We start from the raw sequence: 19,540 nt of genomic DNA on the forward strand, positions 1-19,540 counted from the left end.
TAGAACTTGTCAGATTGTATACTTCTGTCTGAATTGCTACCAATGCAATAGAATTTTTCCGATTTGGATACTTCTGCTTGAAGGACGTTACAGATCAAGAATCATATTTTCACCTTACTTTAATAACCAACATATAAAAGATTCCTGGTGTCATATTCTCAAAACATTTTGACAACAACCTCTAGCTCAAAATCCTAATATTTAACTTAGAATAAAGCTTGAATCACAGTACATTTATATTTTTTCTACAGATCCTGAATGCTTTATGAACACAATCAAAATGGAGAAGTGTATAAATGTGATTGGATTTTAAATGTAGCTTTAACAATTTTTCAGTCATATTGATACAATGTCTGCAGTGTGGCAGTTCATAGTGATGTCTAGCACTGAGGCATCATACTGCAGACATGTGGCATCGTGTCCCACCCAGTCACATTATCCTGACATCAGGCCAACCATTCCTAACACTAACCTCTCAATGCTGAGCACCAAGCAAGGCAGCTGCCAGTACTATTTTTATAAGTTTTTGGTACGATTTGGCCAGTCTTTGAACCCGCAACCTCCTGCTTTAATGGCAGATGCTCTAACCACTTAGGCCACCAAAGCAGTCATCAGAATGTAGAATGAACTCAGATGAATACTCTGTGAAGTGGAGGAGTATTGTGTTGTGTTGGCGTCCACAAAGATAAAATCATAGGCATGTATAATATCACTGAATCTCAACTGTTCTATCTTCCTAGCTAAGTATGTAGCAGCTACCCTTTAGAGAGCTGAGGTGGCTAACTTTGTACATACATTTACTTAAGCTATACATTCTTGGTTACCTTATGCATAATGCACAAATATTGTTATCCTCTGAGTCATGAAATGTTGTGAAGGGATGTATCTTGACACAAATATTGTTATATCCGGAGCCATGAAACGTTGTGAAGGGATGTATCTTGATACAAATATTGTTATATCCAGAGTCATAAAACGTTGTGAAGGGATGTATCTTTACACAAATATTGTTACATCTGGAGTCATGAAACATGATGAAGGGATGTATCTTGACACAAATATTGTTATACCCGGAGTTATGAAACGTTGTGATGGGATGTATCTTGACACCAATATCGTTATATCCGGAGTCATGAAACGTTGTGAAGGGATGTATCTTAACTCAAATATTGTTATACCCGGAGTCATGAAACATTGTGAAGGGATGTATCTTGACACAAATATTGTTATTTCCGGAGTCATGAAACGTTGTGAAGGGATGTATCTTGACACAAATATTGTTATATCCAGAGTCATGAAATATGAAGGGATGTATCTTGACACAAATATTGTTATATCCAGAGTCATGAAATATGAAGGGATGTATCTTGGCGAGTAGTAAACCCTCTTCATGGTAATTGTAACCTACGTTTTAAATTTTACTGGCCAATTTATTTTTCTTGCCGATGACTACAGTTTTTCTTTTGTGTGCTGTGTAAATTATAACTAGAATCAGTACAATTGGTGAGGAGATGGACATTATGAGCACTACTTTATTTCAATAGTAGGTCATTATGGCCTATGTTTTACACTTCCTCGACTTGGGTTAGATTGTTCATTTCTCAGGTAACTGGGGATGACTAAAAGCTTTGCATAGGTACGACATTTCTTTAATTACACTCTGGTCAAGAAAATGTACAGTGCAAATGCAGAATGAAGAGCAATAAATGATAAGTGAAAATGAAATGTGAATGCATTTCATGACTGGATTTGAAAAACAGGCTGCAGCTGAATTGCCACTGTCAAAAGCACTTTTGCATGATGATCCAGGATCAGATACTTCACACTGATATAGCTGTTTGGCCAAGTGAGTTTATAGTATTGTTTGTTATGCACTGTCTACAATTGCTTGTTACATTTCTTATCCAATGTTGATCAAACTTGGAATATAGGTTTTTATTATCATGATCTCAGACAAGTTCAGTAATGATCAAGATCTGTGCATATTAATAAGATGAGTTGTATTTGATTGGATGAGCTTGTTGCCACTCTATAGACCACATTTCTGGTCTGATTGTAATCAGAATTTGAGTTTGGGCTTATATCATGATCTCTTGTGAACATGCTAGCAACTCTTTTATTGATAGATATGGATAAACAATACAAAAAATATCTTGTATCATGAAACTGTAAACTGTGGTCAGATTTATAAACAAAATTGTACACATTTACAAAGTATTCTTTTTGGTTTGCTTTACTTGTTACCATTCTGGAGACTGAATTTAAGTTGGCTTTTGCTCAAACTTGGTAAAAGGTTTGTATCATCATAGTCTTCGACAGGCTCTATAGCAAGTGAGATCTGACCATACTAGCAAGTTAATGTTACATTTAAATGACTTTATGGACATTGTCAAGACATTATTTCTTATCCATTTCATACAGGACTTGGTAAATAGCTTGGAAGATCATCAGAATCTTAAAGAAGTATAAATGCAAACAAGAGACGCACTTGAACTTGGAAATTATTGTTCTGATGATTGCTATTGCTAAAACATTAAATTGCAACGTTACAGAATGCTGATGAAAAATCTTCGTTTAAATTTTGGAGAAAGGGCTAAAACTATTCTTGCTCTATTCGTAGAAAATAATAAATAAACCCTGTATCTATTATATTAAATAAAATTATCTTGGCCAAGAAGAAAGCACCAACCAACCTCCTCCTGCAATGTAAGGTCTGGTTAATAATGAGTTTAAAGTTGAATTCATGTACAAATGTGTCAACCATGTACATGTACAAATTTGACAGAATCAAATAACAAAACTCATTGTAATTTTTCTGAATATAAATAATTCTTTTACTAGATTTAAGAAAGAGCTGAGAAATTGAACTGATAGGTATGATGCAGGTGTGGGTATGAGGAAGATCCTTCGCCTGTCCATCGTAACTGTTGGAGTTAATGTCTTGCATTGCTCGAGTATTGGACCCTCATCGCTATAACCATTTACCAATAATCGTAATTTCATTTGTAGGTAGCCTGATATGCTAATAAACATGACAATAGAATTAAATAAATGAAAAGTGGTTTCTCACTAGTCTAGACAATAATGAATTGGCCAAGTCACAATGAACTCATCAAAGCATCAATCTAAGAGTCATGTATATCCAGCACGGCAACACATCCTTTTTTTTTGGCTTCTGAACTTCTCTTCAAACATGTGTCAATTTAGACAAAATATTAAGACCATGCTGTAGAATGTTTAAAACTTTATATCAGCTACCATTGGTGGAATTATTTTGTTTGATGTTGATGTAGCCATAAAATGTTTGGATAATCTCCAGTTCTATAAATAGCTACATAGCAGAAGACCTCAGCAAGAGTTCATATGCTTAAAAAGGCTCTAAACCTGATGACAAAATATATCTTTAAAAAAGCTTTAACATATTGCATAAAAGATCACAGTTATAAGTGTTTAATGTTTTTTTTTTTCTGACTTCATTGTGGTATAAACAGTCAGTTGCCAACTCACACAGCTTACATAAAGCCCTTTGGGTGTTTGCTGTGTGAGTTGGCAACTGACAGTTTATACCATGACAAACTGAGAAAGAAAAAACAACTTTAAATTCTTAAATACCATGCCTCTACTGCTGCTTTACTTTTATAGTAATTAATGTGCCAGACTCAAAAATGAAATTTCCAGATTTTCTTTTTTCTTATTTTTCCCCACAACTTTTTGAAGAAGAAAGCCACGGCTTCACCCTTTTAGCATATTTTTTCAGTTTGAACTTATGTTTTTCTGGATTGGTAGAATATAAACAAGCAAAAACATCTTTTTTCATCAAACAAGAACCAATGCTTCCATAATATTCCTTTTTCATGAGATGTAATTTTGTGCGATTTCACTGATCTGACAGAAACTTCAGTGTTTTCTTGGTTTTAACGTACTTTTTACTCCTCATTGACCACATCATGCCAAAGAACTGGGAGCATGTGCCTTTCCCAAAGACACACATGCAGCTGACCTGGGCTGGTATTGAACCTGCAACCCTTAAGTTACATGTCTGCTGCATTACCAAATGAACTACCATGACATTCCATCTGGGATAAAGGCTACACCTACCAATCAAAGACTTTTAACATGCCACATTATGACAGATATTTGAATTATTACTTAAATCTGGTTCACAATGCATACATTACAACACTTTTAAGGTTTTCTTGCAGTTAAATTAAAGGGAGATAAATGTATATTGCTCAGCTTTGTAATATACAATATTACCTGTATTTCTTGACATATATTGACAATCTATATAAAATAAAGCCTTATTTGTTATTTTGCTTTGGGTCGTGTTTTGTTTCCTTAATAGCTTTACAATGCAATTCTTGAATAGGGATACTAATAGTATTGAATAATAAAAAAGGTATAGCTGGATATAAGAACTAAATTATTAGCGGCAAATTAGACCAGTACTTAAGGGTATTCTTATGTGATGTCATGGCAGATATACAATCAACTTTTAATTTTTTTCTGTACATGGATATATTATATTTAGTTTCAGTAAAATCTGATTTAAAAAAAATGAAATAAAATTCATTAAATTTTTATTTACCAGACAATGGATGTGGCCTTGAACTTCTGGTGACCTTCTGACATTGCTTTCAATACAGCTGCACGTTCTGCACACACACTAAATCCATAGGAAGTGTTCTCCACATTATAGCCTAGAGAGATTTTTTTCACGATTTTTTTCACTGGTGTTAACGACCTTTAAAATATTACCATTTATCAATGGAAAAGAAAACTAAGTGCCTGTCCTAAGGACACGCCAAGGCAGCTGACCCAGGCTGGCCTGGGCAGGTATCAAACCCAAGATCATTGGACCATGAGTTTGATGCTCTACCAACATGGCCACCTTGGCTCCCTGCAGTCTACAGAGAATAACAACTGTGATCTATAAACTTAAAGGCGGAGTTAAATAAAAAATTCTGCAGAATATCTACCCAGTTCCAACAAGACCTAATTTTAAAACCTTAATGTAACAAAATTTATAAATTCAATTAAAAAAATAAAGGAAGAAGATTAATAATATCAAGAGAAGGACCTGTACGAAAATCTACTGAATGTATAAAACATAACCGAGTCCTGTAAAACTTTCAGAACTTAAAACTTCTTGACTAAAATACTGTTGTTCTCTCAAAGGACTTGTTTTATCCTGGCATAAATCCTTCTATATGCCTTTAATGAAAGTATTGTTATCTGCCCTTGAATTGGAATTCTTTAACATGCAGATATAATTAGGCAGTGCAGTAGAAAGAGCGATTGTAAACAATAACAAAAGTGATAGCGTAATTATGACAAGTAATTGTAACGATATATTTCTTCACATGAAATATACTATTGCATTTGTAAGAGTTATGGTAGAAAAATAATGGGGGGGGGTAGTTTCCATGTATCATTTTCCCGCTAAGAATTGCATACAAAAAATATGGATTCAGTGATAAGATAAGAACACTTAAATGGATAGCAAAGACTGCTCATTGTAATCAAGATATATGTATTTAAAATAAACACATAAGCTCACATATTTTGTTTGTGTTTTCATACACTTGTATGAAATTCATCAGTTTCAAAGCAACTAGTAAATAAAGATTTTGCAGTGCTGAAATTGTTCTTATGCCTGGTAAAACACAATTGCTACTTAATTTCATAATGAGATGGATCAAATGAGATAATTTATTTGATAGCGCAGTTGCCCCAACCCTTCCACGGATTTATAAGAATACATTTGCATGACCCCCGATCACAATATCGTATAGACCTTAATACAATTTTTGGATGAGAGACTTAATATTACAGCAGTATTAATCTATGTTTTTGGAAACCTGGGTGTGTGGGTATGCATACATATGTATTTGTGCGAATATAGGGGTGATGTATCTGTGTGAACGTGCATATATGTAAATATGTGTTTGTGTAAATGAATATGTCCATATTTGTATACTCATACTTTTCTCGTAGAAATACTAATTTTGCCATATATAATGATATCTTTCAAATATGTATGCAAAAAATATTTCTCTTACTATTCTCTATTTTCTGTCTTGTTGCTCAACTTCCTTTCATTTTAAAGTGACAAAACTTTTGTCCAGAAATATATTCATTCTTGTCTTTTGGTTGCAATATTCTTCAAACATTTCTGTATTATTTGTCTTTATGTCAACAAAACCTTTATATAAATATTGCAGACTGAAAGTTGGCCAGTCGTATTGGAAATAGTTCAACAGAATAATGTTTATTTCTCATTATGTTTATAAATGTTACAATTGCTTCAGTCTCTTTTCTCATTTTCCTTATTTTACTCTACCTCCAATCTTTACACAAAACAAGACGTGAACGAAATGCATGTTAGATTATCCTTAGCAATTACGGTGGTAAGGACAGTTGGCAAGGAATTATCACCTTAATAACTGACATCCAACTCGGTACATAAAGTCAGCCATATAAAATCAGATCAAAATTTGCATTTTGCAATACATAATGAATAAATCTACGTGATCAGGAAAAGGTTTAAAATTTCAACATACGATCCAAAATCAACAGTTGGTATGTGAATGCATCAAACAGCCTAAAAGTCGTACTGACTCTGGAGGAATAGTCCAGTGCCGCGTTAATGTACGAGAGTCGTATGACACAATTGTAAATTAAAAACAAAGCGAGTGCATGCAAAGCATAGGCTAATATGGTCTAGTCAAATATACCGTGTAAATACATAAAGCAGTCAAATATACCGTGTAAACACATAAAGTAACACAGCAGTTGGAAAGACTATAGATAACAGTTGGTCTCACGTGAGACTTAAACATCAAGAACAGCCTGACATGGCATCAATAAAAACGAAAAAGAAATAAATACAATAAATTTCGAAGTTAAATATTAGATCACTAATTTTAGCAAAAGATGTATTAAAAATTGTGACCTCCCCTTGAGGATGATGAGAGTTTAATTTACGATACACACACTCTCCCACTCCCCAAGGTAGGCATTTTAGATTCTGACGTGCAAAAAAGTATCACAAGAAGTTAAAGAAGCGTGCAATTTTAGGAATATCTAAAACTAGTAATGAAGCATATAAAGGAAATTGTTAAAAATGAAAAAATATACATGTATTGAGATATACACTGAACTTTCCTAACTTATATAAATCAAAATTATGAATATATATTGCTATTTGTAACGATATCTAAATGACGTAGTATTTTCGAAAGAGAATGATGACTGCAGTACATGATGAACCAAACGTTAAGTATAGCTAATTTGCTAACATTTAAATAGCGTAAACCTAGTACACAGAGACGATGTACCAAATAATATCTGCAACGTATTATGACCTTACTGGATGGGTTTGACAAAACCTGCTCATAACAGACAAACAGAATATTAATGGCAAAGTGACTGAAATTCAATAAACTATGTACCTCATAGTTATTTCAGGTCTAGAGATTACATCCTCTCCTAAAACGTCAACAGTGGCACAGAGAGGGTTTGCAGTGCTCCGGGGCAATATTCTTTAGTGGCGCTCTCACTTTTATACAAAGAATAGTTTGGTTTTTTTTATCTCCGTTGCAAACCCCCTATTATTATAAGTTTTGCCATGAATTTCCCCCTTCCCTTCCGTTACACTAAGATGAAATACTTCGAAGAAAAAAAACTAAAGTGCAGCTTCGTACGGCGCCGCCTTTGCCGGACCAACTCGGGGGTACTGCCTCCTCCCACTACACCTACTCACCGCCACTGGGCAACACTAGCATCAGGTGCGGAAGAAGCACTATGCATGAAAAGCAACATTCTAGGGCATGAAAACATAGATTTCTTTATTTTTAATGAACTTCTAAAATGTGGCATGTGTAAAAAAAAAACCAACAACAACAGTTTATTAGATGAAACCATGACAAATTTGATGGGATTTGAGCTCAAGACGGGTTTTCCCCCTAGGAAAACTAGGTGACAATTTCGGATTGGTTAGTTGCTAAAAGGCCTGATCTAAAAATGATTATTAGACTCTCTTTCCGGTTCTGAAATTACGTCCTAGTATTTATTTTATATAAGGGATGTTTACTTGAGAATTAGTTCTGTCTAAAACATCACTCTTAGTGGAGTGATTTAATTGTGTTCATTTGAGATTTAATATATTCATTTCAATTATTCATTGGAATTACAGTGTGCTCACAAACATTGGACTAAATAGCGGTTTTAACATAACTGTGAATTCATTTAAAGACATTTTGGTTTATATCATTGTGATACATCAAGACTGTTAGCACATCAAATTATTCCAGACCATTGGTACATCAGCACAATAGATTGGACATCATTCGGAACACCACTGGAACTCATTTGGAATAACAGATAATTTTGTGGATATGTAATAAAGCTGTTAGGACTATTCAGGTTTCATTGGATGCATTTTAACTTTTTTACTTTGCATTCTGGGCAAAATAAATTATTTGTTGAATTTTACAAAATTTGTTGGTTTTCACTCTTTTCTTTTAATTACTTTAAGATGATATATTCTTACCAGGTATCAAATGACACATTAATATTTTAAATTCAGAGCAATTTTGGGATAGAATTTCCTGCTAATCTCACTCCGACGTCCTTTATCGCAGCCACCACTGAATCGGTGTGTCGAATTGGGACGATGGCTGGGGTTCTCAATCCTGTTCTAAGGATTCTGAGTATGTTTGAATATCAGGTAATTTTTGCACATCAGTGTCTTTAACGATGTATAGGTATTACAATCTAAATCTGAAGTTACTCTAGATATGCCAGCATAAATTTCTCTTTACAACGTGTATAAAGACAAAGAGACAAAGGTTTTGAATCGTTCGCATTATGTATTACTAAAGAAATATACGCAAAAGGTAACACAGGCATTGTTTTTGATGTACTAAGATTATTTGGATTTTTTGGAACAATTAACGTATGATGGTTTGGCCTTTTTATGTTAAGAAGTGTTTTATTATCTTTCGAAAGCTCTGCTCATATTCGCTTGCTTATTGGTGAAAAAGACGTATCTAGTTTAGGCAGACGCAAAATAAATACAACAAATGAAAGCCATGAAATCGGTTGTTAAGTTCTCATCGATCCTTGTTTGAAGGTACAACTAAGTATACATTGAAAGCAAAGAATTCCAAAAGCATCTTACTTAGATGTTCAGTAAGGTTATGGGGTGCTCCTTCTCTTATGTCGGAGCCCGTGTGACCAAATAGTCTGCAGCGTTCGCCTTTACCGATTATTGCAATATCACCTCTGTTCTTGTGGGTTCGAGTCTCGGGCTCTGCCAGTGTGGGTATGTGAGAAAATGTGCCAGTAGCGTCCCTCGGATCGGTGGTTCTTACCGGGTTCCACCTCCAACATTTATACTGGGCACAATGTGTAGCCTATCGTGTGCAGAAAACAACAACAAATAGCTCCTTCCCCATACTTGCCACGCCTCTGCTTCCAAACTACCCCATCTGCGTACAACCTACTTCCATAAGCCTTCTCCCTTCTGTCACGTAAATCCTCCCTGGTACTTCCAACTTCCTCCCTTCTACTTCCAGTATTTTACCTCCAATCAATTGTCCAGAACAGATGACGCATGAGATATAAAATGTCACTTGTCCTGCAGATTCAGTCATATGTCTCTGGCCTTTTAAATTGCCAATATAGAAAATAACACGGGCTGATTTTGTTTTGTTCTTTTATTTCAGTTAATATTCAAGAAGGCATTTTATGCATTTTAACAATATTTAAAAGCTTTATAAACATCCAATCCTTAACAGAATAATAATCGAAACAATCAATTGTATATAATTTAGGAACTATATATAATCTTGTGATTACCTCATTTAAGAAATTCGTTCTAATATTATAAATGTAATAAGCATTTGCAGGGATGGGAGGGGTCAAATTAATTGAAGGAGGAACTCGTGGAATCTGGAACAACTCGTGTACAAAGTCATGACAAAGTGTGATCGTTTCAAACGATGAAACCTCGAGTCAAATACCTGATTTATATGTGCATTTTGTTAAAAGAAACACATGCAGTGACACCCAAAATGTGAAAATATGTATCTGTAATATTTTGGACTTCAATTCCTTTATCGATATGGATGAATATTGTAGAATAAATTCCATCCTGATACGGTAGTCGATTATTGATAATATAGTGGATTTATTTTATTTGGAATAATTCCTCAACATTTTACAGTTTTTTCATCCACGGTTCCAATACAGGAATAGGCTGATAAGCTTATTTGGCTCAAAATGTTTCCCGCCGTTCTATCGGATTTTCTTTTGAATTACTATTCTGTCCTTTTCTCTTAAGGAATGCGTGAAAAATTTGATCGTTTTGATTATTAAGTGCTTGCAAAAGGTGATAAGACCACATCAATACCAAAAAAGAGCCCACGCAGCAGGATAATTGATTACAGGAGTGAACCGGTCCAGGTCATTGTTTTCACTCATATCACTACAAATCTCGCCACAATACACATTATGGACTAATAAGTTGTATTCCTTACGAGAAATTTCAAGAATGATTACAAGTTAATCAGGCGTGAGCGTATATCGCACCGTTCAATCAATCTTATTTTCTTGAGAACGGCCAGTGGCCCCTCCATCATTATATAATATATCTGGTTTGACCCATCCCTCCCTCCCTATTTTTCGCTCTATTTTGTAGACTCTTGACCTCATTCAACACAGCTTAGCGTATGCCACCGCCTATGAGGCTCCGTAGCGGACAAAAGCTGATCCAATGAGAAAGTTGCAGTTTAAATTTCGGTGTCGTATGTCGAGAAATCCAATATCTAGTGTTGAATCAAATTGCGTGACCTTAAAGTTACATTTCTATATCGAGATGTTAGATTTTGTATGTGGAATTTATACGGTGGTGGTTTAAAGTTCTATTTCCTATGTCGACGTTTTACAGTGTATATTTTTAATTACACAGCGGTGGTTGAAATTTCAATATCATATGTCAAGAATCACTAATTCACACGTTGTATGTAACTGTTTGTGATGAAAGTTCCATTTCATATGGCTAGTTTTTATCTGTCATCTGGACATAGGACACAATTAATTTTACTATATGTTCTCTACATTTGTTTCTCAGTACTGACCTTTTTACTGTGTGACAATCAATACAAATCATATGTTAATCTAACATACCTTCAAAAATTACTTCACGGTGAAGTTCTCGTCAAAGGTTGACCAGCTCTTTTTTTAGATGCTGGACTGTCAACATAGCAGCATGTAAACAGAACACAGATTTCACTTCCGAATCATCACCAAGGCCTTATTACTCACTGTGCACTGTCGCCGAAATACACACAGACAACAACACCCTGAGCTCATATTATCAAGAATAAACAGTTACCTTTAAATCCCTACCAAAAATGCATAAATAAAACTATTCTATGACCACCAAAATGAGAGAGGAAAAAATGTTCTAAAAAGAGACTAGAATTACGTTCGTGGGTACTGAACTGGAAGTATTAATTGTGAACCGATTCCATCTGTTGAATTTCACAGCAACGAGAAGCAGCCTCCTTGTTTACGAATAACGCGTCTGTTCACTAGAGCGACCTCTAGCGAAGAAATTCATAGTAATTCTCGACCTGTGAATGGTAACTTTCAAATTGTAAATGCATGAAATGTAACGGTGCCTCATAATTGAATACACGAATGATGTATCTTAATACTCGATGTTATTTTGAATTGTAAAAGTGGACATTGTGTAATGTTACTTTTTACACCAAAACATCATTTCACCATATAAAAATGATAATCCTGACAAGCACAATAAATTGTCCAATCATCGCTGTGTAATTCAACAGATATAGTCTAAAAACTCAACATACGAAATGGAACTTTCAGCACAATCAATGTGATTCAACATGTTAAAGTGAAACTCTCGACATATGACATTGAAGTTTCTACAACCGCCGTGTAATTAAGAAGATACAATCTAAAAACTCGACATTGGACATAGAATTGTCAACCAGCGCTGTGTATTTCAACAGATGAAATTTAAAGACTTAACATAAACTCGTTGAACCAATACGTAAATTAGGAATTCTCGACGTATGACATTGACATTTCAACCACCGCCGTGTAATTCAAACGACACAATCTGAAACCTCGACATAGAAAATATAACGTTCAACCACTACTGTTTAATTAAACAGATGCAATCTAATATCTCGACCTAGAAAATGGAATTTTAAGGACAAGTATATTTGATACAACACGTGAAATTGTAATTCTAGACATATGACATTAAATTTTCAACGGCAAAGTTCTGATTGGACCAGCTTTTGTCCGCTACGGCGCCTCATAACCTCCAACCAGATTTGAATGATAGCTGTCTAGAAATTAAGAAGACTTGGTTGAACCGGATATAATGTTTCTCTTATGTGGAGGGATCAACGTTGAAAACAACTGCCATAAAACACGCTGACAAATCTTATCTTTCTCTATGCATGATTTATGTGCATGATTATCCATCTTGGAAATAGAGGGCAATAAAGCCGAATAATAAAACAATTTCCAAGACAGAGGAAAATCAATATATAGCGACACCATGTACGCATCTCATTAGCTTGCCGTTGGAAATTTTACTGGTGGAGATGTATTAGCACTGAGATCGCAAAATTAAATCCGATCCAAATTTACCAATGTTATATACATTATAATCTATTTAAGTGCATAACTAGCCGAAATTGAAGTAAACCGTTTTGTAAAGCCAAGTAGGAAAGTTTTATTTCCGCCACAAATGCCCTTTGTATGGGAGCAATGTAAGGTTACATGGGACTTCAAATGCAAGAAGCTGATGCGATCTTATATGCGTATTGTATTTAAGAGCTATTGGCAATGGACAATTCAGTGCAGGTATGTTGGAGATGGTACACTTTAAATGGTTAAAAATTAAAGGTGATGTCCAATTTCTTTCAGTTAAGTATCATGCACCATTTTGCAGTGAGCGTTTAAAATAATATTTTGTAATAAAAGATTCCATACTATTTTGTCCACATCTCTCTCTCTCTCTCTCTCTCTCTCTCTCTCTCTCTCTCCATGTAATCAAACTGAAATTACTATCATCAAAAATTTCCTTTCCTACAAAATACTGAACCAAATATTATTTATCTCTTGTTTTGTTAAAGATACATTCACATCAGAATGATCATAATTCCTGACAAGCTCAAGCAACTTGTCCTTATCAAAGTTTCTAACCAATTCTGGATAAGTTTTAAAACAAAGTTCTCAGCTTCAGATGTCATTGTGAAAGCTTGCCGGTTTCAGTAAATATTTCTCCAAGTATGGAAATTAAAATCTTTACCAGGGATAACGAAAATTCGGAAACAAGTTCAATTTAAATTTTTAAGACAATTTCCTAACATGTATAAAATCTTAAAAATAATTTCAGATCCTAGAACGGCCCCGATATATTTTTACCTAAACTATGTAACAGAAAGAAAGCGAAGTGAGCAAGTTTAGTAAAATTCAACAAATATTTTATGTCCCTGGCATAAAAAGTGAAAATTCAATAGACACTTACAGTGTACGGAACTAGATCGCAAATAATCTAAAATGTTCTTTCACAAGTCCAAACGTTTAGAGGGCTCAGGATACATTAAAAAATTCCTGAATGTGACTATGCACGAAATGCCTTGATGTATCACATTTACATAATCCAGAATGTCGTTGAATGAATCCACAATAATCCCAAAGTAATGTTTTAGTCCAGAAGCTCAATGAACATTTTCAATTCAAATGAACAATTTAAATAAAGACTCATCTCAAATTATATCCGAAGATTCCGAACACTGCAGTATATGATTCCACAGATTGAAATGAAAACAGGAATAGTTTTATTTCGGGGGGTGGGGTGGGGGTTAACGCCATTTTTCAGCGAATGAAAGTCTTTATATGGCGGCCAGGATAGCTGGTGGAGGAATAATCCAGTAAAACCACAGTAAGAACCACCGACCCATATGTGGGGCATTTCAAAGGAGAATTCCAACAAATTCGTAAACAAGTTTGGACCTCGAACTTAAATTTTAATAAACATCTTGTCTACCATTTATAGTCGTAATGAAAATCAGGAAAACAAAATAAGACATTTTACCTTCAATCACTTACAGACACTTTATCCTCAATCACGGCCATAGGCCAGATCCATAATATAAATTAAATATACATAATTTGTTATTTACTTACTTCTAATTTCTTCTAACCCTACATCAATATTTATTACGGAGTGAGGTAGTCGGAACGAAAGCAAGCTCTGAGCATACGTGCTCTTATTAAATTGTATAATGTTTTTCTTCATAATCCTTGAGGATCTATGGTGTGACATGTGTCAGCTTTAACGATATTGTGTGACGCGTATCAGTTTTAACGATATAATGTTACTTGTATCAGTTTTAACGACATAGTGTGACGTGTATCGGTTTTAACAATATAGTGTGACATATATGTTTTAACGATATAGTGTGACGTGTATCAGTTTTAACTATATAGCGTGACATATATCAGATTTAACGATATAGTGTGATATGTATCAGTTTTAACGATATAGTGTGACATGTATCAGTTTTAACGATATAGTGTGACATGTATCAGTTTTAACGATATAGTGTGACGTGTACCAGTCTTAACGATATAGTGTTGTAACGTGTATCAGTTTTAACAATATAGCGTGACATGTATCCGTTTTAACGATATAGTGTGACATGTATAGTTTTAGCGATATATTATCAATTCTTTAATTTAATTATTGGTTTAAATTCATCTATAAGACTCTTTCAGGTGTCAATTATTTCTTTGCAATTTTCTTTAATGTCGATCATTTCATTTTCTTTTTTACCAGTTACCTAAATAATCACGCTCCAAATATTTCAATCGTATTAAACGAAATAGAATCAGAGTAAAAGGCTCTATGGGAGAAATTGTTCCCCAGCGAAAAAATGGATATGGGTCTTTGCGGACTAAATATTGTATCGTTTACGTATACGATTCATATTCACTTTCGTTTCTATTATATATATATATATATATATATATATATATATATATATATATATATATATATATATATATATATATATATATATATATATATATATATATATATATATATATATATATATATATATATATAATTACAAATTACACTGTTGATTGCATTCTCAGTTAATCTCTTTTGCTAAAAGAAATAATCCACACAGTCAAGTTAGTATAGGCATTTACAGACAATTTCTTAAATAATACCAATTCACCAAATGGGTTTAGATTGTCTATTAATTTAGATATAGATCCAGTGTTAGTGGAGTTGTTTTGCATTCCATTATTGTGATATGTGCCGAATTCTTAAGGAAGCTCAAGTTAATTCATTTCTTTGCATATTAAGCAAAACATTTCTTGATTTAAGTAATTGATTATCATCCTATTATCCCCATGACGTAGTACATCGGCCATTAATAGTGTGAGACACATAAAGTCAAATAAGTGTATAACGACAGAGAGGATTGCTTTTTGCAAATAAGACTGATGAATCGAGTCGAATAATACTCATTTTTAAACTTTAGCGAGCAAAAGATTAAAAGTATTCGACACGTTTTAATTAATTTTCATTCAGAATGAGCGCCAATCATTAATGTAATGTATGAATGTGCGTGCGTGCGTGCGTGCTTATGTATGTATGTATGTATGTATGTATGTATGTATGTATCCATAGGATTTTCCTTCTGTGATCGAACAATGTTCCCACTCTCTTCACGTCAAATATTGTCTTATCATAACTGACATTACGAGAGATGATAGATCGCTTCGCCTACCACATCACGTGACATGAGCACCTGTTAACCGCCGACAAACATGCATTATTTGGCAAAGAAATATGTTTCAGTTTAAGTGATATATTTATTAAAAATGAATTGTATTCTTCTTAAAAGTGTAAAATTACAAAGTTGCGTAGATTATACTGCATTAGACTTTATTTACATTTATAGTTAAAGTTCGTATAGTAATAACCAAAGTGTTTTATATCAGTAAATAATAAAAATAAATTTTATAGCTGATCGAAAGCTTATTCATATAACAAGGAATTCGCTCCAAACGATGCTAATGTATTCAGTGTATAATTTATCCTTATTAATTTTTTCTGGCTTATGTTCATGCTGCCTTGGAGGTAAATGAATTAAAAATTAATAACAAAATCGGAAAAAATTACTGTTTAGAGTATAATGTACATAGTAATTTTAAAGTTATACTGTGTTGGTCATATGACTCATATGGAATTTTGATCATTGATGACTTTTGATGTCAACATGTAAATGTATGCTTAATAAGAAGTGAAAGGGGCCCCCTTTCACTACTTTAATATATCGGATGATGATTATCTGAAACCATTGTTTATGTATTTCTTTATTACTACATTTTTGTATTCTCATCCGTGTCAGTCCAATGAGAAAGTAAAGAGTCACTCATGTATCTGAAAGATTGAAAAGGTATATCATTATTTTTTGGACAAGCCAATATTAAAGTGTAAATTTTCAATCTTTAAAATAATGTAGCCTGGGGTTCAGTGCGTTTTATACAAGATAAAAAAAATATACGTCAACCAGAAAGGGGTTTCTCCACCATATTCTAGAATGTTTAGTTTTGTTTCTTCATATTTTTCAAGCCATTCACAGGACATTCTTTTCTACTTAGTTTTTATGCAAACAAACATGTAATTACCATCAATTTATTTCCATGTTCAGCTGACCGTACACGCGACCACAAAAAATCTTTATCCATCGACGTTTTGTATATGTTTCGGGAAAGGAACAAATCTAATTCCTGCATTTAGATGATCTGGACATCGACTGTCAGAACTACAAGGCTCCATGTGACATCTTTTCAGCTTTATCGATCGCAAAATCAACAAATCATTGTAAATTCTCATCTTAATCAATTCATTATGGCCACAAGCAGCTTGCTGGAGGAAAATGGTGGACGAAATCAATGCCTGAAAGTGTGTCTAATTTACGCTCAATGATTGGTTAATTGATCAGCATTATTGACAAGTGGTGATAGGTCAATTCAACAGAATTATGCTGTGGTCAGTTCGTAACCAGATACTGACACATAAACAAAATATCAATTTATGTCTTTTCTAGCTACTCGCATTTCTAACGGAAACTATGACCATCACTCGACCTCTTTGGTACGCCCCACTGTGTGCTATAACTTACCAGCTCAACTAAGTCATTCCACACAAGTTCCTAATTTTATTTAGTTTAAATTGCAGTCAAGACATATATTGGACTGACCTTAGCAAGTCATAAAAATAAACAAAGTAAAGGTCAAATTGTTTGCCGCTATTATGTTACTCTTAAAATATATACACATATATCGAGCTGGCCATTATATAGATAATATCAAAAATAGTATAGTAAATCTCCAGATAGCACAGGTGCTAATTGGTGCAGAGCGCAGTAAGAGGTGTATACAAGGAAAGTTAATCTTGTTGGGATAAATTTATAATTAATTCTTTATAACAGCCAATATGGGGGAAGGACTATATTAATCTAGTATGGGTCAGACCGCTATTCATTTTTACTAAATATTAAATACATGCATTTCTCCTGGTGAACTCACGCAAACATGCCAGTCACACTGGGATTCCTAAGGGTGGCAATGCTAATGTAGCCCATTACACACACCAAGGCTTGTCAGTTGTTGCCCAGCATAGTTACGAATAACAGCTGATCCAAGTCTACTGGGGTTATGGATCCCTTTTCAGGTCAACCAAACATAGTTAATGACCATATTTCACACCTAGTTTACACGTACCCTTCCACCACACAGATTTTACAACAAGAATAAAATGCATCTGAAAATAAAGAATGGCTCCTTTCAAATGATTCCAAAGCCAAAATCAGTCCTGTCATGAATATTTCACAGTAAATGGTACAATAAAGAAAAATCAACAACAAAAAGAAAAATCATACAAATCTCATTTTAGATACATAATACTTAGATCCGTACTGACCTGGAATCGCGTTATCCTGGTTTGACCTTGCAAGAATGAGATATGTTTAGTATAGGTGTTATTATGTGTTAAATAAAGAAAAAACATATGATTAGGGCACACGAACATAACTAACACAGAGGTAAAGTGGCGCTCGTTTGTATGATTCCAAGCGACGCAGCGTGCAAGCAAAAGACGATACTGAAAGGTACATTATTTGGAACCTTGTGTGATGTTTGCAGATATTATTCTCCAGATTTCCATGAACCTGCTTTTGTTGTTCTGTTTTGTTTTGTTTTTTTTTTGTTTTTTTGGATACAAGCCGAGTTTACGTTGTCACTCATTCATGGAATGCAATACATAACTAATCTAGCACCACTTTCGTATACAATTTCCCCAAAAATAAAAAGCAACACCTTCAACAAACAAACCAACACAAAGCAGAATTATACGAAAAGCTTCATATTTCACTAACTATACAACATGCACTAACATAAGAAGAGAAACAAAATTAATTTCTTAACTCATTCCTATAAATTAAATAAAACAAAACGACGTAAATTTTAAAATTTTATGTGGCCATATCATTTTTAGTTGGGTCATAAACTAGAAAAAACTAAAGTTCTATTAATATTGTATAATTATGCATCTGTCAGAGTAATGACGGAGCTTAGATACCATCGGGTTTATCACGATAGAATTTGATTTTTAAATGCAGATTTCATGTAATTTCCCTTTTACTCGCACACTATTTACCATGATTGGACTATTACATTAGAGTGAAAGACAGTGTAGAGGAACAAAAACTCTCAAGCCCGTCCCTTGCACCCCTCCCCACGTTGCCTGAATCAGGATGTTTGAGTTTGGTCAGTTTATCGTAGAACGTGGGTTGTAACCACACAGTTGTTGTGTCTAATATCATGATGCAACTACAATGCATTTTCTTTTTTTTCAGCTTGCGTGGGTGGGAGAGGAGATGACCAGTTTTTGTTTTGTTATTCTCAGATGTGGCCAAATGTTTTATACACGACTAACGATCAACCCTAGATGCAAACGAAGTATAAATTAATAAGAGTTGTGGTGAAGCCGTTACAGCCCTGTTTGGTGACGCCGTTACAGTCCTGTCTGGTGAAGCCGTTACAGCCCTATTTGGGAGTTCGAGCTAAAGTTTTTAAAAAGTCTGAGGAAATCATGGAATATAATTTAAAGTGAGAGACGAATATACAGTGCCTTTTTGGTGCGACGCACACGTCCATCCAAAGATGATTTTATTGCAATAAGTGAAAAATATTGGAAGTGGAGCCCGGACACTAGTTTTAACCACTTACCATTCGTGGAAAGTAGACCACAGTCTCATTTGGGTGCTCTGTACATGATCATTTCAAGACGCACACATCATGTATGTTTGTTGTCAATAAGTATAATATTACAGGTATAACCCTGACATAATTCTTATTATAGTTTGAACAAAAATATGGAGAATGGGTTCAGAGCGAC

The sequence above is a fragment of the Sinohyriopsis cumingii genome, unplaced genomic scaffold, assembly GCF_028554795.1.
Source record: "Sinohyriopsis cumingii isolate HCF-2022 unplaced genomic scaffold, ASM2855479v2 utg001176l, whole genome shotgun sequence".
In the NCBI taxonomy this organism is placed as follows: domain Eukaryota; kingdom Metazoa; phylum Mollusca; class Bivalvia; order Unionida; family Unionidae; genus Sinohyriopsis; species Sinohyriopsis cumingii.